The sequence below is a fragment of the Triticum urartu genome, chromosome 4A, assembly GCF_056163025.1.
Source record: "Triticum urartu cultivar PI428250 chromosome 4A, HENAU_Tu73, whole genome shotgun sequence".
NCBI lineage: Eukaryota > Viridiplantae > Streptophyta > Magnoliopsida > Poales > Poaceae > Triticum > Triticum urartu.
This window is the reverse complement of record NC_141876.1, coordinates 174945794-174972107: the sequence shown is the minus strand read 5'-3', so window position 1 is coordinate 174972107 and position 26314 is coordinate 174945794.

Below are 26314 nucleotides of genomic sequence, written 5' to 3'. Positions count from 1 at the left end.
AGACGTGACCCTGGATTTGCCTTTCCGCCGGAGCTCACCCAGTTGATCCAGCAGCAAAACACCTTGATGCAGTTGCTAGTTCAGAATCAGAATCAGGGGAACCACAACAACAATCCACCACCACCACCTGTTGACCACTTAGCCCGTTTTCTTAGGCTGAATCCGCTGGTGTTTTCCAGTAGCACCGAGCCGATAGTAGCAGATGATTGGCTCCGCAAGATAGCTAGGGAATTGACCACAGCAGGATGCACAGATGCAGAGAAGGTGAAGTTTGCCGCACATCAGTTAGAAGGACCCGCAGCATCCTGGTGGGAGAATTTCACAGCCACCTTCCTAGTCGACACTGTCACATGGGACCAGTTTCAGCAGGCTTTTTGTATTGCCCATGTTTCAGCAGGAGAAATGGCCATGAAGAAGCGCGAGTTTCGTAACTTGCACCAAGGAGGACGGACAGTTGGCCAGTATGTGGAGGAGTTTAGTAAGCTAGCACGTTATGCCCCAGATGACGTTGCTACGGATGCAGCTAAGCAGGAGAAATTCCTGGAAGGATTGAATGATGTGTTGAGTATGCAGTTGATGGTAGCCACCTTCAACAACTACCAGGAGTTGGTAAACCGTGCTCTTATGATTGAAGGGAAGCAGCAGCAAATTGAGAACCGCAAGAGGAAGTATGGACAAGGAAAGTATAATTCAGGAGCTCAGCAGAAGCCTCGATTTACCCCTAGACCGGGAGGACATTTTCAGCATACCCATGGAGTAGGTAGCTCGCACAATCACAATGGCACCAAGAATGGTAATGGGAATGGAGGAAGCAATGGCCATAACCGCATCACCCCATCTACCCCAGCCAAGAAGGACTTGAGCCAAGTCACTTGCTATAAGTGTTCGAAGCCAGGACATTACGCAAATGAATGTCCTGAAGGCCAAAACGACAATGGAAGTTCTGGAAAGAAGCCGAACCCTTTCAACAAGGGACAGGTGAACCACGTTAATGTGGAGGAGGTTGAAGCTCAGCCCGATGCAGTAATAGGTAAGTTTTTGGTTAAGTCATTTACTGCACTCGTTCTTTTTGATACTGGTGCATCGCATTCATACATATCAAGGGGATTTGTGGAAAAGTATAACCTACCAACCCAAGCCCTTAGGTCACCCATGTTAGTAACCTCGCCAGGAGCAGAGTATGTGGCTAGTCTATGGTGTGATCGGTTACCATTAAGGATTGGTAACTATGTTTTTCCCTCAGACCTAGTAGTATTGGAATCTCAAGGATTGGATGTGATATTAGGCATGGATTGGTTATCAAAGTATGAAGGGAATATTGAGTGTGCTAGTAAGTCAATTTTGCTTACCACACCAGAAGGGAGAAGGATCAAGTATGTATCCCGGCATGTGCCAAAGAGGACACAAGTAAATTCCTTATCAGGAGTTGTGCAGGAGGAAGTACCAGTGGTAAAGGATTTTCCTGATGTATTTCCCGAAGAGTTGCCAGGCATGCCACCAGATAGAGACATTGAGTTTTTGATTGAGCTTTTACCAGGCACTGGGCCAATATCAAAGAGACCATATAGGATGCCAGCAAAGGATTTGGTGGAAATTAAGAAGCAGATTAAGGAGTTACTGGATAAGGGATATATTCGCCCAAGTTCTTCGCCTTGGGGATCACCAGTACTTCTAGTAGAGAAGAAGGATGGATCGTTAAGAATGGTTGTTGATTATCGTGGATTGAACGAAGTAACAATCAAGAACAAGTACCCACTACCAATGATCAACGATCTGTTTGATCGATTGCAAGGAGCTAAGGTGTTTTCCAAGATCGATTTGCGATCAGGATACCATCAGTTGAAGATTCGAGAGCAGGACATACCTAAGACAGCTTTTACCACCAGGTATGGGCTGTATGAGTATACCGTTATGTCATTTGGTCTGACTAACGCGCCTGCCTATTTTATGAACATGATGAACAAAGTGTTTATGGAGTTTTTGGATAAGTTCGTCGTAGTGTTCATTGATGATATCCTGGTATATTCGAAGAATGAAGAGGAGCATAAGGAGCATTTGCGTTTGGTACTTGGAAAGCTTAGAGAACATCAATTATATGCCAAGTTCAGCAAATGTGAGTTTTGGTTGAAGGAAGTAGGATTCCTCGGACATGTTATATTTGGAGAAGGTATAGCAGTAGATCCCGCTAAAGTTGAAACCCTGACCAAGTGGGAAGCCCCAACTACCGTTGGAGAGATCCGGAGTTTTCTTGGACTCGCAGGATACTATCGGAGGTTTATTGAAAATTTCTCAAAGATTGCGAAGCCTATGACGGAGTTGTTGAAGAAGGATACCAAGTTCAAATGGACTGAGGAGTGTGAGGCTAGTTTCCAGGAATTGAAGAACCGTTTGGTTACCTCACCAGTGTTGATTTTTCCAGATCAGACCAAGGATTATGAGGTGTATTGCGACTCTTCACGTCGAGGACTTGGAGCAATACTTATGCAGGATGGAAGAGATGTTTCGTATGCTTCACGACAACTGAAGCCTCACGAGTTGAATTATGCCACGCATGATTTGGAGTTAGCAGCCGTAGTGCATGCATTGAAGACATGGAGACATTTCCTCATTGGAAATCATTGTGAGGTGTACACGGATCACAAGAGTTTGAAGTACATTTTCACACAGAAGGAGTTGAATCTCAGACAAAGGAGATGGTTGGAGCTCATCAAGGATTATGATATGAGATTGCATTATCATCCCGGGAAGGCTAATGTAGTAGCTGATGCATTAAGCCGCAAGAGCCATGTCAACACGTTAATGACGAGAGAAATACCCAAGGTGTTAGCAGAAAATCTTCGTGAACTATGTTTGGAAATAGTTCCGAGAGGCTATGTAGCAGCGTTGGAAATTTAGTCAACCTTGATGGATAGAATCAGATAAGCTCAGAAAACTGACAAAGAGATTGCCACTATAAATGAGAAACTGAGCAAAGGAAAAGCTAAAGGATTTCGTGAGGATGAGCATGACACCCTATGGTTTGAAGACCGTGTTTATGTACCCAATGACCCGGGGATCAGAATGTTGATTCTGCAAGAGGCACATGATTCACCGTATTCGATTCACCCAGGAAATACCAAGATGTATTTGGATTTGAAGAATATTTTCTGGTGGACCGGAATGAAGAAGGATATTGCGGAGTATCTAGCAGTTTGTGACGTATGTCAGAGAGTAAAGGCAGAGCATCAGAAGCCAGCAGGATTGTTGCAACCATTGCGGATACCCGAATGGAAGTGGGATAAGCTAGGCATGGATTTTATCACTGGATTACCAAGGACTCGTTCAGGCTATGACTCGATTTGGGTCGTAGTTGATCGATTGACGAAGGTAGCTCATTTCATCCCAGTAAAGACCACTTACACCAGTGCTAAGTTGGCAAAGATATACATGACCAGGATCGTATGTTTGCATGGAGTTCCGAGGAGCATCGTATCAGATAGTGGAACCCAGTTTACCTCAAAGTTCTGGAAGTAGTTGCATGAGACTTTGGGTACTAGGCTAGAATTTAGTACAGCTTTTCATCCGTAGACAGATGGACAGACCGAGAGAGTCAATCAGATTTTGGAGGATATGCTGAGAGCTTTTGCGCTAGATTATGGATCTAGTTGGGACGATAATTTGCCATATGCAGAGTTCTCTTACAATAATAGCTAGCAGACCAGTTTGAAGATGGCACCTTTCGAAGCTCTATACAGAAGGAGGTGCAGGACACCGTTGACGTGGGACGAAGTTGGAGACCGCCAGTTGTTTGGACTTGACTTGATTAAGGAGTCCGAACAGAAGGTGAAGTTGATTCGCGATAGGCTCAAGGTAGCCCAGTCCAGGCAGAAGAGCTACGCAGATTCTAAACGCAAGGAGACAGTTTACGAAGTTGGAGACAGAGTTTATCTTCGAGTATCCCCACTTCGAGGGATTAAGCGCTTTGGAGTTAAGGGGAAGTTAGCGCCACGATTTGTAGGGCCATATCGAGTTTTGGAGCATATGGGAGAAGTGGCCTACAAGAAGGAATTGCCAGGAGGATTGACAGGAGTTCATGATGTGTTCCACGTTTCTCAGTTGAAAAAGTGTCACGCGGAGATGGCTGACATACCTTTGAGAGACACAGTGCCATTGGAACCAATTCAGTTGGATAACAATTTGACCTATGAGGAGAAACCAGTCAAGATTCTTGAGTTTGCCAGCCGAGTTACTCGCAACAAGGTTATCAAGTTTTGCAAAGTACAGTGGAGCCACCACACGGAGGATGAAGCCACCTGGGAGCGAGAGGAAGATTTGCTCAAAGACCACCCTCACCTATTTTCTAGCCAACCCGAATCTCGAGGGCGAGATTCATCTTAAGGGGGGTAGGTTTGTAACATCCCAAATTTTCAATTTGGAATGTTATACATTAGGTCATCATGCATATCATATTTTATTTTGCTTTTGGTTTTGATCCTAGAAAATCCTAAGCAACTCAAGGACCCACGGAGAGAGTTGGGGATTTCGTTATTTACATATTTGAGTTTTCTCAAATTATGTAAACATGATCATTTGATTTTATTTATTTTATCATCAATTATTTCTATTACAAAAATGTGAGAGAGGGAATAAAATGTCTTTCCCAAAATATAGAAATATTGAGGATTAAATAAAAAAATCAAATAAGATTTATTTCGGAGTTTTTCGGTATTTTTATTTGAATTTAGGAAAAATGCGCATTTTTCAAAGTTGTAGTTTGGGCCCAAATAAATGTTCACTTTTTCGGGCTTGATTTTAGAAGCCCGGGAAAATTTATTTCGTGAATTTTGGAGTCCGTTTAGTATTTCTTTTTATTTTTCTTCCGAGCGGAATTTTTTTTAAAAAAAAACGCGGAACCGACTATGGGCCGTACTCGGCCAGGACACCGCCGGCCGAGGCCTTTATAAGCCGCCGCCCCGGGGCCCGAGAGAGCCCAGCCGCCCCAGCCGAAACCCTAACCCTAGCCTAGCCCCGCCGCCGCCCGCCGCCGCCGCCGGAGCCGCGCGTCGCCCGAGGTTCGCCGCCCTCGAAATCCGTGCCTTTTAAAAAAAATTCTGTTCGTCGTTTTTCTTTTTCGTCAGATTTTCCGCGGTTATTTTCTGATCGCGATCTCTGATCCGATTTTCATTTCAGTATAACTTTTCGCTCGTTTATCGGAATCAGGCGATTCAAGCGCCTGGAGTTTCGTCTCGAAACCCTCTTTCCGAATAATCAACTTAAACAAGTTTTTGCTACTGTAAAATTTGCCTTAGATCCAGATTACTAGAACGAAGTTGTTTTCTTTCGCCGTTTGATTTCTTTTGCTTCGTTCAATTTGATTCTTTTTGCAAACCAGGGTTCTTAAGTTGAACTTTCTGGTTAGATCTTCTATTTGAGTTTTACCTGTGCGTTAGATGAGTACTTATTGTATGCTTGTTTGTTTGTCTGTGATAGAATACCCGGAGTGCGCCGACTGTTACTTTGAATCTCTAGGTTTCGCGGATCATCAGCAAGGCAAGTAACACTTTGATCATACCTTTTTCTACAACCCAGTTTTATTGCATTAGATCAATCCTCACACATTGCATGATTAGGATCTAATTAAATTGTGGGATGGGAAGTAGATGAGGTAGTACCTATTACCCGTTTTAATTTCAAACGTTTGGGAGTTACTTCTACGTTTGCTTATTATGCCATGCTATGCTAGTAGACGTGGATTGGGTGAGTGATATCCATGACAGATGTGAGATTGTTAATTAATGGTTTATCTAAGGTGGCAACCTAACACACATCTGGGTGGATTGAGGCACCTGGGTATTCCAGGACTTGCCTGTTTTTCTGTTGGACCGCCACCCAGGCTCAAAGGGATCATGAGATTATTCAAACTAGAAACTTCTGTGTGCAGCCACAAGCCATTATGGGCTCTGGCATAGTTGATTAAGTTGTGCGAACTCTTACAGTGGTAGACTAGCAGATGTAGGGGTTGTAGGTGGTACGGTCTACCCGATCGTAAGGTGCTAGCGCTTCTGAAAGACTATGTCTCGGTCATCCGTTTCTCAAACACCATGTAGTGCGAGAAATCCAACGGAGGCGATCGAGTCTTGTGGGGAAAAGTGCGCAAACCTCTGCAGAGTGTAACAAACTAATCATGGTTAGCCGTGTCCCCGGTTATGGACAATCTTGAGTATCTAGTACCTGGATTATCATGTGAATCTCAACATGTTACTCTAAAAGTAAATTTTGATGGGTTTTAATGATGTTACTTAATTGGGATTGAGAATGTTGTCAACCATTCTCAATGTTTAACAACCACCATGATAGTAATTAATTTTATTCCTTTGAAGTAGGGAAAAATTGGCTTTACACAAAAACTGTAACCATAGAGCTTTCCACCAGCCAAATATGCATATAGTATAGTTGTTGCATTCCATTACTCTCTATGTGTTACCTTGCCAGCATATTCCATGTGCTGACCCGTTTTCGGGCTGCAACGTTAATGTTGCAGACTTTTCAGACGACGATTGAGGTGTTTTAGGTCATGGTTCTATACTCAGTGATGCCGTTGGAGTTGATGGACTCACTTATCTTCCAAGCCTTCCGTTGTTATCGTTATTAGATGGCCTTAAGCCATATTTATTGTAATAAGTTCTCTTTTGAGACACTCGATGTAATAAGTGTGTGATTGCTACTCTGATATAAATCCGTCGAGTACTGTGTGGTGTCAGCATTACTGATCCAGGGATGACACCGGAGCACAGAGATCAGACTGTTTGAGGTCTGGTCGCTACAGTGAAAGGCTTCATGTCGAGACGCTGAGAGGCTATCCATGTTCGGACGTCTTCCCACGACATTTGTCCTTCTCCATAGAACATCCCTGTTTTTCCGACGTCCTCCTTCATGATGATTTGGGCAAGTTTGCGCTGGATGTTATAGAACTCAGCTCGAAGTCGATGATCCTCGATATCTCCTATGTCCTTTGCCCATTGCAGAATATGGGCATCGCCGGATCTAGGTGACATGCGAAGGTTCTGGTGATCCCGTCTGTACTCTAGCATGTGGTGTAGGACATAGAATCCATCATTAAGAGAATCGTTCGGTTGCTGGATGTAGCAGAAGTCGGTCTTATGGCCGAAGGCGACCCTGCCGCCCCTTCTCTTCTTGTCCCTGACCTCTCCACCCCCTGCTTGGTAGTAAAACATAGCACTGTCGAGAACATCCTTGATGTGGGTGTAATCCTTTTTGTGAATGTTCTTCAACGAGTCCAAGTAAAGAGCGTGGGAGAATCGGGGGTAGAGGATGATGAGGACGGCGCGCCCGCCGCTGCGCAAAATAAGTACACCTCAAATTAATTAGCCTCCACCGTGCAAATGAATGATTGAAATCGAAGGAAGGATAGCAGCGGGATGACTTACACAGGATGATAAGGCACGAGAATCGCCTCCTTGTCCTTATTGGCGAGCATGAAACTGACGATGTAATCCCTCGCGTATTCACGGTGCTTTGCGCAGACTCCCAAGAAGCCCTCATGCATGTAGTACGGGTCAGCGACACAGATATGGGATATCTGCTCAACCCCGATGATGTAGTTCATGTGCAAGGCGTAAAGGCGGACAAACGTAAAATCCAGCTTCTTCACGTGAAACATGTCGAATATGTAATCGAATCAGAGGAAGAACTTATCCGCGGGGTAGCTGTCGACGTACGACATTTGCCACAGAACGTTAACAACATAGAGTGGGTATCCTGGATCTTTCGAGGCGATGAGGCCTTTCTTTACCCGCAACACATCGTCATGAAGTCTCCTTAGATCGCCGAATCTGGCCCGTAGCGCTGTTGCAGGTAGGATTGGTTGACTGGGGATATGCCATTTATCCACATCGGGGATATCTATACAGATCTGAAGCCGAGGCTGCTGAGGCGGCTGGATCATAGAATCAGCTTTTTTGCCTTTCCTCGCTCTCTTCCTAGACTTCTTTACTACCGGAAGGTTGTCCATAATACGTTGAGACGACAATTCAGGCACCGACTCATGATTCTCAAACCCTGAGGAGGCGCCAGTATAGACATACTGTTCAGCGCCATCGTCGTCCTCATCCTCATCCATGGCAACGTCATCAGCGACTAATGGAGCCTCCTCCTTACCCCGTCCGCTATCACCCAACCCGACACCCGACGCTAATTGGGTAGGTGGGGTGTTGATGTTCATACCTTGCTGAGGCTGCGTGCTCGTGGGTGTGTTCCCGGCCGCCTCCAGAGGAAGCAGACTCTTTGGCCACAACAGGACCCACCCATTGCAACAATCACCAAGCCGCTGAGGTGTCTCGTCGTCATCCCCCACTAGTATTGGAGGAGGCAAATTCTCATGGCCCAGTTTGACACTGGCCACGGAAAACATGAAGACGTTCGGGGGGATCGGCCAGCTGTGGAATAATGGTTCCTTCGGCTTCATTATCATCGCCTTCCCCACGCCCACCTTCTGGTCGCCGATGGTGTACAGGGTTTCGTCGGCCTGCAAAGAAAAATCTGTGACGTGAGACATCCGAAAGGCAACGAAAATGGGAGATTATACATTTATATTGAAGGGGGCCGGTGTGACAGATACCGTGAGGGCGTCGAGCTCAGCCAAAGACGAAGCACCACCAAGCACGTCCAGTGCGGGAGCCGGTGCGGGAGCCGGTGCGGGAGCAGGTGCTGGTGCAACGCTAGTCGAGCTGCTCCCCAAGAAGTCAACAAGGGGAAAGTCATCTGCATTTTTTTTCTTCTGGATTTTGCCTTGTCCAAGTGAAAACGCCCGTCACCAAGGAAGTAGACAAACCTGCAACCACCTGTTTTGCGGCAGCTACCGCTGTTGCGACTGTCTGAGATGATTTCTTCCCAACCGCAATCTCAACCTTCTTGTCGATGTTTTCTTTAGTTAACCTCCGTCTTTCCTTTCTATCCTCCGTGGTCTCACGGTAGTACTTCTTCCACGTGGCGCCGTCTCCAACACCGTGCATGCGTCCATACGATGGTCGAGTATCCATCGGTTGTCGTTTCATTATGTTCAACGCCCGGTTGAATGGAGTGTCCCACTTGGGCCTCGCCAATGCCTCAGACGGCGAGTCGCTTTCGGCCGCAATCCGGTGCTGCTCTCTCTGCAAAAGGCACAAGGATCGTTTACAAATATGACTAACGTGTGCAATCGAATTGATCAGAAACTAAAATTACCAGCAGTCTCATGAACTCCGTAATGACCGGTTTTGTCTCGTAAACCTTCTTCACTGGATCCCAACGGTGCCGGGCCCTGAGGACATCACGCTCCTGCGGGACGGTGAAATCCGCCAAGGGGTCTGGGATGCCCAGACTCACGGCTTCCGCATCCTCCTTGGCCCATTTGGACCTCTTTCCGCCGTATCCACGGCTTCCGAGGTGGTGGCTCCCAATGTTCCTTTCTTGAAGCCCCTTCATGTACTTAGACTTTTTTTGGCAGCTTCGGCCTCGCAAGCCTCCTTGAATATTTGAAACTGCTCTTCTGTGATTGTCGGATTATCCTTTACAATCTCGGAATAGTGTTCCTTCTTGTCGATGATCTTTGCTTTCACTCGATTTTTCCAGGCGGCCAATGCGTCGCTAAACTTGGTCATGGCGTGTTTGTTTATCTTCTTCATTGTCGGGTCCTCATCTGGATCTTTATAATCCTTCTCATTCCGGCCCGGTAACAAGAATATCTGGTGAAACTTCTTTAGGAGGGAGCTCCTCATATTTTCTATCTTCTGTAGTTTCTCATCGTTGATGGTGGCGGTTGTCCGTACGATGCAGACTATCTGATTGCCGTAGCATCGTCGCGCTTCCTCGGGCACCTTTGGCTCAAAATTGCTGTCGTCCACCTCCATGACCACCAGTCTAGTAGTCCTGAGTTTGTTAGGAGGCTGTTGCCTCTTTGCTTTCGGTTCTACACTGGCTCTGCTCCCCGAGGCAGCACCAGTCTCAGTCTCTGTGCCGGTCTCGATGCCAGTCTGAGTCTCAGCGCCGGTCTCAGTCTCAGTCTTGATGCCGGTCTGATTCTCAGCGCCGGTCTCGATGTCGGCAAGGCTAAAAAATTCGTCTGCCGCCCGGTAGACGTTGTCGCAATCACCAAAACCCTGTCCTTCATTGTTGCTAGCCATGTTTCCTACGATTAAATATAGTCAATTAATTCTAGACCTAATAAAATGAATAATGACATAAAAAAGGCCTATTGTTTTGCAGGAACGTTGACTCCTTCCCGGTGCGGCAAATCCCGGGCACTCGATATGTCCTAGTTTGTACCACAAGTCATGCCGAAATTCACGGAAAATTTTGGCATGAACTTTGCTAGAAAGTGGAAAAATCAAGAATTTGAATTTTTCCGGAACGGAAATGAATCAACATAGGCCACTCGGCTTCATTCCCGGGAAACAACAAAAGGCCACTTGGGCACAATCGAACCACTTCAATGTCGATTATGATCAATGAGCAAACACAATTGCGGATTTTTCATATATCATGACCACTTCAAATTTGCATCTACTAGTGTTTGACACTTCAAGAGAATCTACACAAATCTCATGCTCTCTGAAACTCAATTCAAAAACCAAATATAGATGGATGAACCCTAGAACTCAAATTATGAACCTAGAACTCAAATTATGTCCTAAATTTTTGTCCTAATAAAAATTCACAAAAAATTAAGAACCTACTAGACTTGCAACACTAATAGAAATTTATATTTTTATATTGATTTTTCTCTAAACTAAATCCTACCACCCTAGTTAACATCTAGTTAAACTTACTTTCCTAACATTTGTTATTAAACAATACAACCCTAACCCTACTGCCCTAGTTAAGCATATACAATTTTTTCCTACGGCGAGGGAGGCAGAGACATCTCTGTCAAATTAACCTAACTAATTAACCTAACTGATTTAGAGACAGAGAGAGGAGGGGTGGGGGCTTACAGAGGATGGCTCCGGTGGTGGCTCCGGTGGTGGCGCGGGAGGCAGTGGTGGCGAGGGAGGCGGGGGCGTCTCCGCTGACGGCGAGGGAGGCAGTGTTGGTGAGGGTGGATCCGATGGCGTCGACTGCGGCTCCGGTGGCGTTGATGAGGCCGCGCGGCTCCGGTGGCGTTGGGGGCGGCTCCGGTGGTGTCGATGGCGCGTGGCTCTGGTGGCTCCGGGGGAGTCGACGTCGGCAGGAGACGGCGGCGAAGTGGGGCGATAGTGAATCGGGCAGACGGCGGCGGGGTGGGTCGAGGGATTTGGGGGAGAAGTGGTGGACGGGGGGAAATGGTTTTTTGGTTAAGTCAAACTTAGAGGTAGCACTTTTCGCGAAATGCGCTATAGCTAAGTTAGCTATAGCGATTTTGTCAGGACCCCGATTCCAAGTCACATCGATCTAGCCGGTAACACCTCATATCACATTGCGGCCTCACGCACGGTATCCCCATGGGTGTCGCCTTACCATGGCTCGGGACCGTTTGCGCCTTTTGGCTTAGGTATATGATAGTGTCGCTAGCATCCATATGACAGAGAACCCAGGCCGACATGGCTAGTCATGAACCCAAAGCGGCATAGACCTATGGAGACAGGCATACATGAATCACATCGAGCATGTCGGTCATCAGTGAGTGAATCCGGGCTGTAGCACTGGGCTAACAGGACTCCGAGGAACCCAGGCTGTAGCAGGCTAGGCAGGACTCCGGAAGTCACCGCGTGACATTTCCCCGAAGGGACAGACATAGGAACGAAGTGAATCACATGCCGGCCAGTCAAGTGTCCTGAGCAGTAGTGCTGGGCTAGCAGGACTCCGGTGCACCCGGCTATAGCGGACTACTATGGATCAAGGAGCACTAGACTACGTTTCCCCATAAGGGAGGCTGCCAAGGATAAACAACTAGATTGTCGGATCCCACACATACCAAGCATTTAAATCATACACACAATATGCCCGATATGTGCAAATACAACATGGCATCACAACAAAACTCTACAACTCAAGTACTTTATCTAAAGGCTCCAGAGAGCCATACATAACATGTTCATACAGGTAGGGGTCACATGACCCGACACTCAAGTCATACAAGCATACAAGCACACGCGGAAGCAAATAGTCTGAGTACAGACACTAGAAAGAAGGCTTCTCGAAGCCTGTCTATCTACATAGGCCCCTCCATGGCCAGGATCACCACCTGGGTGGCAAGTCACTCATCGATGTCGAGATCTACATAAAACCCATCAGAGGGGGCGGTGTTGTCGTCTGAAAATAGTAATTAAGCAAACATGAGTACAAAGGTACTCAGCAAGTCTTACATCATAACCTACTATACATGCTCATTCTCAAGAAGGTGGTGGAGTTATTGCAGCAAGCCAGCTTTGACTCTTGGCTAAGCTATCCTATGGGACACCACTAGTAAAATAGTTTTCGCACACGAGTCCACTAATCACCAACACAATACTCCACCGGGGATCCTCCCTCGTCATCCTATGAGAGAGCCATCCTCGGTACTCACACTTTTCTTGAGTGTTTTAGTACTAACCATTAACTTGTCTATGAACTGTATAGGCAACCAAGTAGTCCTTTACCGCGGACGCGGCTATTCGAATAGTTTTATACCCTGCAGGGGTGTACTTCGTCACACATGTTTCCACCACTTAGCGTCTGCACACGACATGTGCTCGGCAGACTTCAAGCGAAAGCCGATGTGGGTGTAGACCACGACCTGACTAACCGCACAAGTCTCTAGTCCAGGTTTATCGCCTATTCAGGTTCCATCCGCAAGGAGATCCGGCCGGGGTGTCCTCAACGGCCCCAAACGATGTGTGCAGGGTTCCCGAGACACCAAACGGGCGACTCGGTACACCGTGCCACGGTGTATCTACCGCATCATAGCCCACCCTAGGGTCAGCGCTACCGACGGCTGCCAACACATAACCTACAAACACCAGAAACTAGTTGCAACTCCTGGATAGAGGACGAGAGGGGTCACTAAGTCGAGCGGGGTCATATTTCAGGGCCCAATGTGTGGTAGTAGCTGAATCTTAAATCACGCATACAGATATCAGTTCTTATGGACGGCCTCAATGAAACAACCCACCATGTACTCCTACATGGCCTCTCATGGATACCTTTACCAAATCATGTTCAACGCACCGCTCACATTATCGTCAGAATCATTTCACTCTACCCCATCACCCAGATGAACCAGACCTGACACAACTCTAAGCATAGCAGGCATAGCAAGGTAGGAAACACAAACATGGCTCAATCAACTCCTACACATGCTAGTGGGTTTCATCTAGTTACTATGGCAATGACAGGTCATGCAGAGGATAAGGGTTCAACTACCGCAGCACACAGCAATTTGAAACGTTGTTGTCTTAATGCAGTAAATGAGAGCAGAGGCGAGAACATGGGATTGTATTGATATGATCAATGGGGCTGCTTGCCTGATGGAGTGGTAGTAGGGTACTGCCCTTCAGTTGGATACTCGGAGATATCCTTGGAGGTAGAACCTACCACGAAGGACACACATCACATAATCAACACATGACAATATGCAACAATATGATGCATGCTATGACATGGCAAAATGATGTGTCCTGCCTAATGCAATGTGTAACAAGTTGAAATGGGTCCATTTGAATCAAAGATTCAAATGAAGGTTAAAGTTCTTATGCATAATAAGTGTATTAGCTTGTTTCACCTAAACCACAAGGTTAAAGTGGTTTTTCATGCATGTAACCATTACAGATGGATATATTGAATTTTTCTGATAATTTTTCATATATAATTTGTTTGATTTGGAGCTATGGTTGATTTTCTATGATTTTTAGAAGTTTTGGCTATTTTCTGGAATTTCCTATATAAAAATAAATCCAGAAAATGAATAATTGCGTCAGCACTGCGTCACTGTGACGTCAGCGAGTCAAAGGTGCCAGGGCCAGTCAAACCTGACTAGTGGGGCCTGTCTGTCAGTGTCTTAGCTAACTAACATGATTAAGTTAATACTAACTAACTGTCAGTGGGGCCTGGGCCCACATGTCAGTGACCTAAACTAACTAAAATTAGTTAGCACTAATCCTAAACTAATTAACAGGCCGGCCCCACCTGTCATAGGCTCAGGGGGAGTCAACTTGGGCCCACACGGGTCAGACGTGGTCAACTCGCTGGCGGCTTGACGCCGGCGACGACAGACCAAATCGACGGCGGAGAGCAGCTACGTGACGTGGGGAGCGAGCCGCGTCGTTTGGTGGAGAAAGTGGAGCTTGGGGAGGGCGGGAACGACGCCGGCGACGACCTTGGCGGTCGCCGGAGTTTGGGCAAGGATGAACCCGAAGCTACGGGGCACGGCGAGGCGCGGGGAGTGGTGCGTTAGGCTCCTGGGAACGTGGTGAGTGTGGTGACGCGCTCGGAATCGAGCTTACGTGCCTGTGCCCACGATGGCGACATGGCCGGCGGAGCCAAGCTCTCGGCCGTGATGGCCAACGGGGTTAGAGGGCAGCTCGAGCGACGTGGCTAGGGGGAGAAGAGAGAGAAGCTCACGGCGAGTGCAGCGGGCGTCGAAGCGAGCTTGGGGAAGCTTGGGAGGCGGCGAATCGTCGGCGACGATCTCCGGTGACTGACGAGGGGAACAGCAGTGGTGGCGGTGTTGCAGCGCGTCCGAGGCATTGTGGCTCGTCGAGGAGGTCGAGTGAGATGTTGCGGAGCTCATGGGCACGGTGGGGTGACACGGGGACGACGGTGGCTGCGGCTACGGCAGCAAGACAACGGCGGCTGCGTCGGCCATGGCTTCGGGGGAGCGAGGGAGAGAGGCAGGGGGCGAATGAGATGTCCATGGGGTCGGGGCGACGACGTGGAGCTTGCCCAGGTGTCTTGGCCTTGCGGGCGGCAAGCAGCTGACGCCGTGGCGAGCTCGTGCTCGCCGACGTCACCTCTGTGCCTGCCTGGCGAGGGAGAAGCAGCTGGCTGGCACGGGCCAGCACAGTGCTGGGCCGGCCAGGTGGGCTGCGGCCAGGTAAGTTTCCTGCTCCTCTTTTATTTTTGTTTTGTTTTCTTTTTCTATTTTTCTATAACTTTAGGGCTTTATTAAAAATACTTAGGCACTTACTAAAATCCTGAAAATAATTGTGGGCTCTCTTGGGATTATTCCTGACAGCCCTCACTTAAATCCAGAATTATTTGGGTATTTAAAATATTTTGTAGCATTTAAATGCCCAAATTCAAATACTTATCATTTAATTCAAAAAAATCCAGAATGTCCTAGAAAAGAGTGCACCATTTTTGCCAGGGGTTTTAACCCAATCGAGAAATGATGAACATTTTGTGAAGGGCATTTTGGGTTCATTGAAAATAATTTTAGTAAACCCTAGTTGTTTCCAAGGGGGTGCTGGGGGTTCTGTCATCCCCATTTCAAGTTTTTGTAAAAGTAGACATGATGCAACACTCTAATGCATGAACCAGCTAGTGTGTGACAACTCACCCCCACTCAAAAGAATCTCGTCCCGAGATTTAGGATCCTCCGGGAAGAAGGTGGGGTACTCGAGTCGAAGACGATCCTCCCTTTCCCAAGTGGCTTCTTTCTCGGAATGGTGTGACCATTGAACCTTGAGAAACTTGATATTATGGCGTCGAGGGGTACGCTCGGCTTGATCAAGGATACGAACGAGATATTCCCGATATGAGAGGTTATCTTGTAGATCAAGCGTTTCGTGGTCCACTCCACGGAAAGGATCCGTGAAGCAACGCCTGAGTTGAGAAACGTGGAAGACATCGTGAACTCCAGAAAGATGCGAAGGTAGTTCCAATTGGTAGGCAACTTCTCCTTGTTTGGCAAGAATGCGAAAGGGTCCAATGTAACGAGGAGCCAATTTGCCTTTGATACCGAAACGATGGGTTCCCTTTAACGGAATAACCTGAAGGTAAGCCTTCTCGCCGACTTCATAAGTCATGAGCTTATGTTTACGATCATATTGTCTCTTTTGACGAGATTGGGCTGTTTTCAATTTCTCACGAATAACACGAACCCGCTCTTCTGCTTCCTGAATCATATCCGGGCCAAAGAGTTGTCTTTCCCCGGTTTCTGACCAGTTAAGAGGCGTTCGACATTTTTGTCCATAGAGAACTTCGAAAGGAGCTTTGCCGAAGGTAGCTTGATAACTATTGTTATAAGAAAACTCCGCGAATGGATGGCATTTCTCCCAACCCATTCCGAATGAGATGACAGAAGCTCGGAGCATATCTTCCAGAATTTGATTGACTCGCTCTACTTGACCGCTTGATTGAGGATGGAAGGTGGTGCTAAAAGAGAGACGAGTTCCCATAGCATTCTGGAAACTTTCCCAAAATCGAGAGGTGAAGAGACTCCCACGGTCTGAGTTAATTTCCAATGGGACACCATGAAGAGACACTATTCGAGAGATGTATAAATTAGCTAGCTGGCTAGCGGTGATACTCTCATGAACAGGTAGGAAATGGGCTACTTTGGAAAGATGGTTGATCACGACGAAGATGGCATTATTCCCTCTCTTGGTCCTGGGAAACCCAGTAGTGAAATACATACTAATTTTATCCCATTTCCACTCAGGAATAGCCAAAGGTTGAAGGGTGCCAGCAGGCCGTTGATGCTCTGCTTTAACATGACGACAGACGTCGCAACTAGCAATGTATTGAGCAATTTCTCACTTCATCCTAGTCCACCAAAACCTCTGGCGTAGGTCTTGGTACATTTTAGTACTACCGGGATGAATGGTGAGAGGGGATTCATGAGCTTCCTTAAGAATCAACTGGCGTAAATGTTGTTTCTTGAGAACCACCAAGCGGTTCTCGAAGAAGACAACACCTCGCTCATCCATGGAAAACATTTAGCAACTCCGCTAGCGATGTTTTCCTTAATCCAGGATATGCCCCTATCACGCTTCTGGGCAGCTATGATTTGATCCGTAAGGTTAGGCTTCGCCACCAAGGTGGATAGGAATCCTCGAGGAACAATGTGAAGATTAAGCTTACAAAATTCCTCATGGAGAAGTGGTTGACTTTGTTGTAACATCAGGTTGTTACAATAAGATTTATGACTTAGTGCATTAGCCATGACATTGGCCTTGCCCGGGGTGTAAGTTATTCCTAAGTCGTAATCCGAGATCAACTCGACCCAACGTCATTGCCTGAGATTCAAATCCGGTTGGGTGAAGATATATTTCAAACTTTGGTGATCGGTGAAGATCTCGCAACGATTACCGAGAAGGTAATGTCGCCAAGTTTTGAGTGCATGGACTACAGCTGCAAGCTCTAGATCATGTGTGGGATAGTTTTCCTCATGTGGGTGTAATTGCCGTGAGGCATAGGCAATTACCTGATGATCTTGCATGAGTATGCAACCTAGTCCTTGTCGCAAGGCGTCGCAATAGATAATAAAGTCCTTGGAAAAATCTGGTGGTACCAATACGGGAGCAGATGTCAGGCGTCTTTTTAGTTCCTGAAAGCTGAACTCGCATTGTGGGGTCCACTCGAACTTTTTATCTTTCTTGAGGAGTTCAGTTAGAGGTTTAGCAACCTTGGAGAAATTCTCGACGAAGCGGTGGCAGTAGCTCGCTAAGCCAAGGAAGCTCCGAACTTGCTTGACCGTCTCAGGTGGAGTCCAATCAAGGACGGCTTGAACTCGCTCGGGATTGACAGCAATACCCTTACCAGAGATTACATGGCCTAGATAGGTCACTTCTAGCAACCAAAATTCACTCTTGGAGAATTTGGCATAAAGGCGATGCTCTCGAAGTTTCGTCAATACCAGCCTTAGATGTTCGGCATGTTCCTCTTCATTCTTGGAGTAGATGAGTATGTCATCGAGGTATACTACGACGAATTTATCCAAATACTCCATGAATACCGAGTTCATTAACCGAGAGAAGGTGGCTGGGGCATTGGTTAAACCGAAGGACATAACGGTGTAATCGTATTGGCCATAATGAGTAACAAAGGCCATTTTGGGAATGTTCCCGTTTTTGATTTTGATTTGATGGTAGCCCAACCTCAAATCCATCTTGGAAAAGACTGAGGATCCAGTGAGCTGTTCATACAGATCGTTGATCCTGGGAAGCGGATACTTGTTCTTGATGGTGACCAAGTTGACAGGTTGGTAATCTACAACCATCCGATCCGTTCCATCCTTCTTCTTGACGAAGAGGACGGGGCAAGCCCACCGAGAGGAACTAGGACGGATGAAACCCTTTTTCAAGGACTCATCGAGTTGGTTCTTAAGCTCGGCTAGTTCTAAGGGTGCCATCTTATAGGGTCTTCTAGAAATTGGAACGGTTCCTGGAACAAGGTCTATCACAAACTCGACATCCCTGTCAGGTGGAACACCTGGCAGTTCTTCTGAAAGACATCCGGAAAGTCCCGGACTACCGGAATATCTTCAAGGTTTGGAAGGGGGTTGGCATTTAGGGAGTAAAGCTGGCGCTTGGCCACTCGAGTTAAGACATTGACCATCTTGCCCGATGGGTGAGTAAGTTGAACGGTTCTAGTGGCATAATCAATCTTAGCGTAATGAGCTGACATCCAGTCCATACCCAAGATGATGTTTATGTCCGAGGACTTGAGAGCTATTAAGGATGCAAGGAAGACAAGTCTATCGACAAGAATTTCATTCCCATGGCTTACTCTAGAAGTTTGCCATTTGGAACCTGGAGTTTGAATTACCATGGAAGTGGGCATGTCACAGAATGTCGTGTTATGCAATCGAGCATAGTTCTCGGATATGAATGAATGAGATGCTCCAGTATCGAAAAGAACATATGCCGGATGGCAATTAACAAGGAGCGTACCAAGGACGACGTTAGGATCCTCATGAGATTCCTCAGCTGAGACATAGTTGACATGGCCACGTGGAGTGGTGACCGGCTTGGCATAGAATGTCTTTCCTGCTGGCTTACCATGGCCAACGGACTTTCCAGACTGATTGGGGTTGTTGTTCTGGGGACACTCTCGACTATAGTGACCCGGCTCTCCACACTTGAAACATGTCACAACATTGGGGCATGGAGCAGCATTAGGAGCGAGGCCACCATAGGGTTTGGACGATGCAAACTGCTGGTTGGGGCGAGGCGCCTCAAAGGATGGCCTCGGAATGAACCTGGGTGGCAGTGCCGTGCTTGGAATCCACACCAGGCGTTTCTGAGATCCAGAGCCGGATGAAGAGCCAAAATCACGAGAGTGCTTGCGTGAAGCGTTATAGTCAGACTGGCCTGTCTCAGCACTAATGGCTTTATTGACCAACTTCTGAAAGGAGGTGCACTCGTGCAGACGAAGATCGCGGCGAAGCTCAGGGTTAAGTCCCTTGCGGAACCTTGCCTGCTTCTTAGCGTCGATGGATACCTCTTCAGGAGCATATCGTGCCAGATTCCCAAATTCACGACTATATGCATCCACAATCAGTCTTCCTTGGGTGAAATTGCAGAACTCTTCCCTCTTGTGATCTATGAGACCTTCCGGGATGTGATGCTCACGGAAAGCCTCACTGAATTCAGCCCAAGTAGTGATTTGGCCGACCGGGCGCATAGCTTCAAAGTTTTCCCACCAAAGGCTAGCAGGGCCTTCGAGGTGATAGGCAGCATAAGTAACCTTATCAGCTTCGGTTACGTTGGTAGAACATAGCTTGTGGGTGATGCTGCGAAGCAAGTCATCCGCGTCGAGGGGCTCGACGAAATGGTTAAACTTTGGTGGGTACAACTTGATAAAGTCATTGATTGACACCAAGTCATTCGCTGATGGTGTGCAGTGTTCTGCTCAATCCGCTCCAGCAAGCGGTTAGTCTCACGCTTGTTTCTTTCCGCCTCCAGCATCACTTCGGCTAGAGAAGGCGGGTGAGGCAGATTTTCACCCCTAACTGCACTGGCTTCCCCCTGCTCCGGGGCAGCAGGGTTGCTGAGGGTGTTGACCATCCTAGGAGAAAACAAAACAACGGTTTAGATAAGGATGGCACAAACTTAGCAAGGAAGTGCAGAATGTAATGGATAACATGGAATGCTAAGATGTTCGTTGCATGACATGGTAATATAGAAACTGCCATATATATACCATTGGTCATACACACCGTACATAGTTTAGTACAAGCCCAGGCTAGAGTACAACTACGGTGAAAGACATTACATCTCATCGAAGGCATTCCAAGCTCCTATACATTATTTTTCTACACCTCCGGAGCGTGATACACACCAAGTTGTATCCCACGGTCACGCAGGACTGTGGAGAATACAACTACTACAATACTAGAGAAACTACTACTAGCTCAGACGGCTCCGTAGTAATCCTCATAGAAGTCGCCACAAAGCCTGGAAGTGGAACATGATCATCTGGGAACAGACGGTCCTGCGGCGCCTGCGGACCATAGGGACTCGGATGTGGCCTTGGTCCCACAGGTGGTGGCAGACGGGGACCACGAGGAGGGGTGATGCCTCCTACATCGCGCCACTCCATACAATCTGGCAATCCAGACCGTACAGGGTACATATCCCTCAGACCCATGTATCCTGCCTGTACCGCAGGTGCAAACCGAGTCAAAGTGGCCCAGTGATCAGCACGAGAGTTGAAAAGCTCCATACGCAAGGCCCGATTTTCGCGGTCCTTATCCTCGAGCATCTCGGCAGTGGTGCGGAGTAGTGACTCCTCATGTGTAGAGTCATAGTACAAGGCCTGATAGTACCCCTGTGCTCCAGGAAGTGAGGCTGGCATGTAACGGAAGTCGGTGTTCTGTAGCAAGGCAGTCATGGCTCAAATGATAGTCATCATTGAATAGGCTGCATCCTGCACAGACATCTCAATAGTGACCCCAAGTCCATAGGAACAGTGAAGGGGCTCAGTGGCTCCAGGATAAGAGGGATATATCCTGACGGTACAGAGGTACTGGCTCTGGTTGAAGTCTCTGAACTGCTCCTCGACGGTATATTCCGGATACCACCGATAGCCTGACTCAACCATCACTCAAACCAACATGGCCATGTGGCCGGGCACATCAAGGCACCGGGTCAGATGAACCACTTGGTTCTGCGAACGGGTGGCCATCTGAAAGCATAGAATAATGCAAAGGCATTAGAATTTTCTAGGGGAAATCGGACAGCATAATAGCTGTAAATGCTCAGAAAAAGATTTGAGACATCCACCACAGTTTGCAATACCACTCAACAACATCATATCAAGGTTCTGATTCAACTGGCAACATACTAAAAGTAGTAGAAACTGTACTGAGTCTTGTAACAACAATCCTATAAGCTACTACGGATTAGTAACACGTGAACCTAATAGAAGAAGAGAGCCTAGTCCTTAACCCACGTTGAATGAGAAGAGAAAGACTCAGATCAGAGGGCATAAGGTAAAGGAGTAAAAGAGCCTTACGTTCCCTCCCACAATCAATTCCCCTACATATAACTAAAGCATTTCTAGACTCGACATCGACCAGTTTGGCTCAACGAACCTACAGGCAGTCTGGCTCTGATGCCAATGCTGTCAGGACCCCGATTCCAAGTCACAACGATCTAGCCGGTAACACCTCATATCACATTGCGGCCTCACGCACGGTATCCCCACGGGTGTCGCCTTACCATGGCCCGGGACCGTTTGCGCCTTTTGGCTCACGTATATGATAGTGTCACTAGCATCCATATGACAGAGAACCCGGGCCGACATGGCTAGTCGTGAACCCAAAGCGGCACAGACCTATGGAGACAGGCATACATGAATCACATCGAGCATGTCGGTCATCAGCGAGTGAATCTGGGCTGTAGCACTGGGCTAACAGGACTCCGGGGAACCCGGGCTGTAGCAGGCTAGGCAGGACTCCGGAAGTCACCGTGTGACATTTCCCCGAAGGGACAAACATAGGAACGAAGTGAATCACATGCCGGCCAGTCAAGTGTTCTGAGCAGTAGTGCTGGGCTAGCAGGACTTCGGTGAAACGGGCTGTAGTGGACTACTATGGCTCCAGGAGCACTAGACTACATTTCCCCATAAGGAAGGCTGCCAAGGATAAACAACTAGATTGTCGGATCCCACACATACCAAGCATTTCAATCATACACACAATATGCCCGATATGTGCAAATACAACATGGCATCACAACAAAACTCTACAACTCAAGTACTTTATTTAAAGGCTCCGGAGAGCCATACATAACATGCTCATACAGGTAGGGGTCACATGACCCGACACTCAAGTCATACAAGCATACAAGCACATGCGGAAGCAAATAGTCTAAGTACAGACACTAGAAAGAAAGAAGGCTTCTCGAAGCCTGTCTATCTACATAGGCCCCTCCATGGCCAGGATCACCACCTGGGTGGCAAGTCACTCATCGATGTCGAGATCTACATAAAACCCATCGGAGGGGGCGGTGTTGTCGTCTGAAAACAGTAATTAAGCAAACATGAGTACAAAGGTACTCAGCAAGTCTTACATCAGAACCTACTATACATGCTCATTCTCAAGAAGGTGGTGGAGTTATTGCAGCAAGCCAGCTTTGACTCTTGGCTAAGCTATCCTACGGGACACCACTAGTAAAATAGTTTTTACACACGAGTCCACTAATCACCAACACAATACTCCACCGGGGATCCTCCCTCGTCATCCTACGAGAGAGCCATCCTCGATACTCACACTTATCTTGAGTCTTTTAGTAGTAACCATTAACTTGTCTATGAACCGTATAGGCAACCAAATAGTCCTTTACCACGGACGCGGCTATTCGAATAGTTTTATACCCTACAGGGGTGTACTTCGTCACATATGTTTCCACCACTTAGCATCTGCACACGACATGTGCTCGGCACACTTCAAGCGAAAGCCGACGTGGGTGTAGACCACGACCTGACTAACTGCACAAGTCTCTAGTCTAGGTTTATCGCCTATTCAGGTTCCATCCACAAGGAGATCCGGCCGGGGTGTCCTCAACAGCCCCAAACGATGTGTGCAGGGTTCCCGAGACACCAAACGGGCGACTCGGTACACCGTGCCATGGTGTATCTACCGCATCATAGCCCACCCCTAGGGTCAGCACTACGCACGGCCGGCAACACATAACCTACAAACACCAGAAACTAGTTGCAACTCCTGGACAGAGGACGAGAGGGGTCAGTAAGTCGAGCGGGATCATATTTCAGGGCCCAATGTGTGGTAGTAGCTGAATCTTAAATCACACATACAGATCTCAGTTCTTATGGACGGCCTAAATGAAACAACCCACCATGTACTCCTACATGGCCTCTCATCGATACCTTTACCAAATCATGTTCAACGCACCACTCACATTACCGTCAGAATCATTTCACTCTAGCCCATCACCCAGATGAACCAGACCTGACACAAGTCTAAGCATAGCAGGCATAGCAAGGTAGGAAACACAAACATGGCTCAATCAACTCCTACACATGCTAGTGGGTTTCATCTAGTTACTGTGGCAATGACAGGTCATGCAGAAGATAAGGGTTCAACTACCGCAGCACACAGCAGTTTGAAACATTGTTGTCTTAATGCAGTAAATGAGAGCAGACGCGAGAACATGGGATTGTATCGATATGATCAATGGGGCTGCTTGCCTTATGGAGTGGTAGTAGGGTACTGCCCTTCAGTTGGATACTCGGAGATATCCTCGGAGGCAGAACGTACCACGAAGGACACATAGCACATAATCAACACATGACAATATGCAACAATATGATGCATGCTATGACATGGCAAAACGATGTGTCCTACCTAATGCAACGTGAAACAAGTTGAAATGGGTCCATTTGAATCAAAGATTCAAATGAAGGTTAAAGTTCTTATGCATAATAAGTGTATTAGCTTGTTTCACCTAAACAGCGAGGTTAAAGTGGTTTGTCATGCATGTAACCATTACAGATGGATAGATTGAATTTTTCTGATCATTTTTCATATATAATTTGTTTGATTTGGAGGTATGGTTGATTTTCTATGATTTTTAGAAGTTTTGGCTATTTTCTGGAATTTCCTATATAAAAATAAATACAGAAAATGAATAATTGCGTCAGCACTATGCCACTATGACGTCAGCGAGTCAAAGACGCAAGGGCCAGTCAAACCTGACTAGTGGGCCCTGTCTGTCAGTGTCTCAGCTAACTAACAGGATTAAGTTAATACTAACTAACTATTAGTGGGGCCTGGGCCCACATGTCAATGACCTAAACTAACTAAAATTAGTTAGCACTAATCCTAAACTAATTAACAGGCCGGCCCCACCTGTCATAGGCTCAGGGGGGGAATCAACTTGGGCCCACATGGGTCAGATGTGGTCAACTCGCCGGCGGCTTGACACCGGCGACGATAGACGCGGCGGAGGGGCTCTGGTTTGCGTCTTCGGCGACCAAATTGACGGCGGAGAGCAGCTACATGACGCGGGGAGTGAGGCGCGTCGTTTGGTGGGGAAAGTGGAGCTCAGGTAGGCCGGGAACAACACCGGCGACGACCTTGGCGGTCGCCGGAGTTTGGGCGAGGATGAACCCGAAGCTACGGGGCACGACGAGGCGCGGGGAGTGGTGCGTTAGGCTCCTGGGAACGTGGTGAGTGTGGTGACGCACTCGGAATCGAGCTTACGTGCCTGTGGCCACGGCGGCGACATGGCCGGCGGAGCCAAGCTCTCGTCCGTGATGGGCAATGGGGTTAGAGGGCAGCTCGAGCGACGTGGCTAGGGGGAGAAGAGAGAGAAGCTCACGGCGAGTGCAGTAGGCGTCGAAGCGGGCTCGGGGAAGCTTGGGAGGGGGCGAATCGTTGGCGACGATCTCTGGTGACCGACGAGGGGAACAACAGCGGTGGCAGCGTTGCAGCGCGTCCGAGGCCTCATGGCTCGTCGAGGAGGGCAAGGGAGATGTTGCGGAGCTCGTGGGCACGGTGGGGTGACACGGGGACGACGGTGGCTGCGGCGGCAAGACAACAGCGGCTGCATCAGCCATGGCTTCGGGGGAGCGAGAGAGGCAGGGGGCGAATGAGATGTCCACGGGGTCGGGGCAGCGACGTGGAGCTCGCCCAGGTGTCTTGGCCTCACGGGCGGCAAGCAGCTGACGCCATGGCGAGCTCGTGCTCGCCGGCGTCACCTTTGTGCCTGCCTGGCGAGGGAGAAGCAGCTGGCTGGCACGGGCCAACAAAGTGCTGGGCCGGCCAGGTAAGTTTCCTGCTCCTCTTTTATTTCTGTTTTGTTTTGTTTTTCTATTTTTCTGTAACTTTAGGGCTTTATTAAAAATACTTAGGCACTTACTAAAATCCTGAAAATAATTGTGGGATCTATTGGGATTATTCCTGACAGCCCTCACTTAAATCCAAAATTATTTGGGCATTTAAAATATTTTATAGTATTTAAATACCCAAATTCAAATACTTATGATTTAATTCAAAAAATCCAGAATGTCCTAGAAAAGAGTGCACCATTTTTGCGAGGGGTTTTAACCCAATCCAGAAATGATGAACATTTTGTGAAGGGCATTTTGGGTTCATTGAAAATAATTTTAGTAAACCCTAGTTGTTTCCAGGGGGCGTGCTGGGGGTTCTGTCATCCCCATTTCAAGTTTCTGTAAAAGTAGACATGATGCAACACTCTAATGCATGAACCAGCTAGGGTGTGACAGATTTTCACAAAACGCGCTACTGCTATAGCTATGTAATTTCCTTCATCTTTCTTATTTCCTTTTCTGTTTCTATAGCGGGGGTCTAGGAAACGCGTTGTAGCTACATTAGCTATAGCGCCTCTTACGAACAAACGCTACTGCTACGTCTTTCTCTTTTTTTCACTTTATCATTTATTTTGCTCTACATTTTATTTTTTCCTTTCTCCTTTTTCTATTTCTTTCTTTTTCATTTACTTTTCCATTTGTTTTTATTTTATTTTATTTCCATTAGCAGTAGCGCTCTCCGTGTGAAACGCGCTGCTACTTATGTGCTAGCGGTAGCGCGCTTTCCTCAAGACCACCACTGCTATGCATAGCCTATCGGTTTAGCAAAGGGGATATTGGTGGTAGCGCATTTTCATGCGCATGCGCTACTGCTACTATTGTATCTTTAGCGCGGTTTACAGACACGCGCTACTGCTATTTAGCACTAGCGCCCATTTTTGACACGCGCTACTACTAAATTTCTGTGTATAAGGTTTTCCCTAGTAGTGTACTCGTCTCCTTGGAAGATAAATATCCATATTTTCCAGTATGTGAACAACACAAAAGGATGATATTATAATAAAACAATACCACATAATGAAACATGCCACATCTCTTGCACTTGCACACAATGAAATGAGCATTTACTATGTCTGCACTA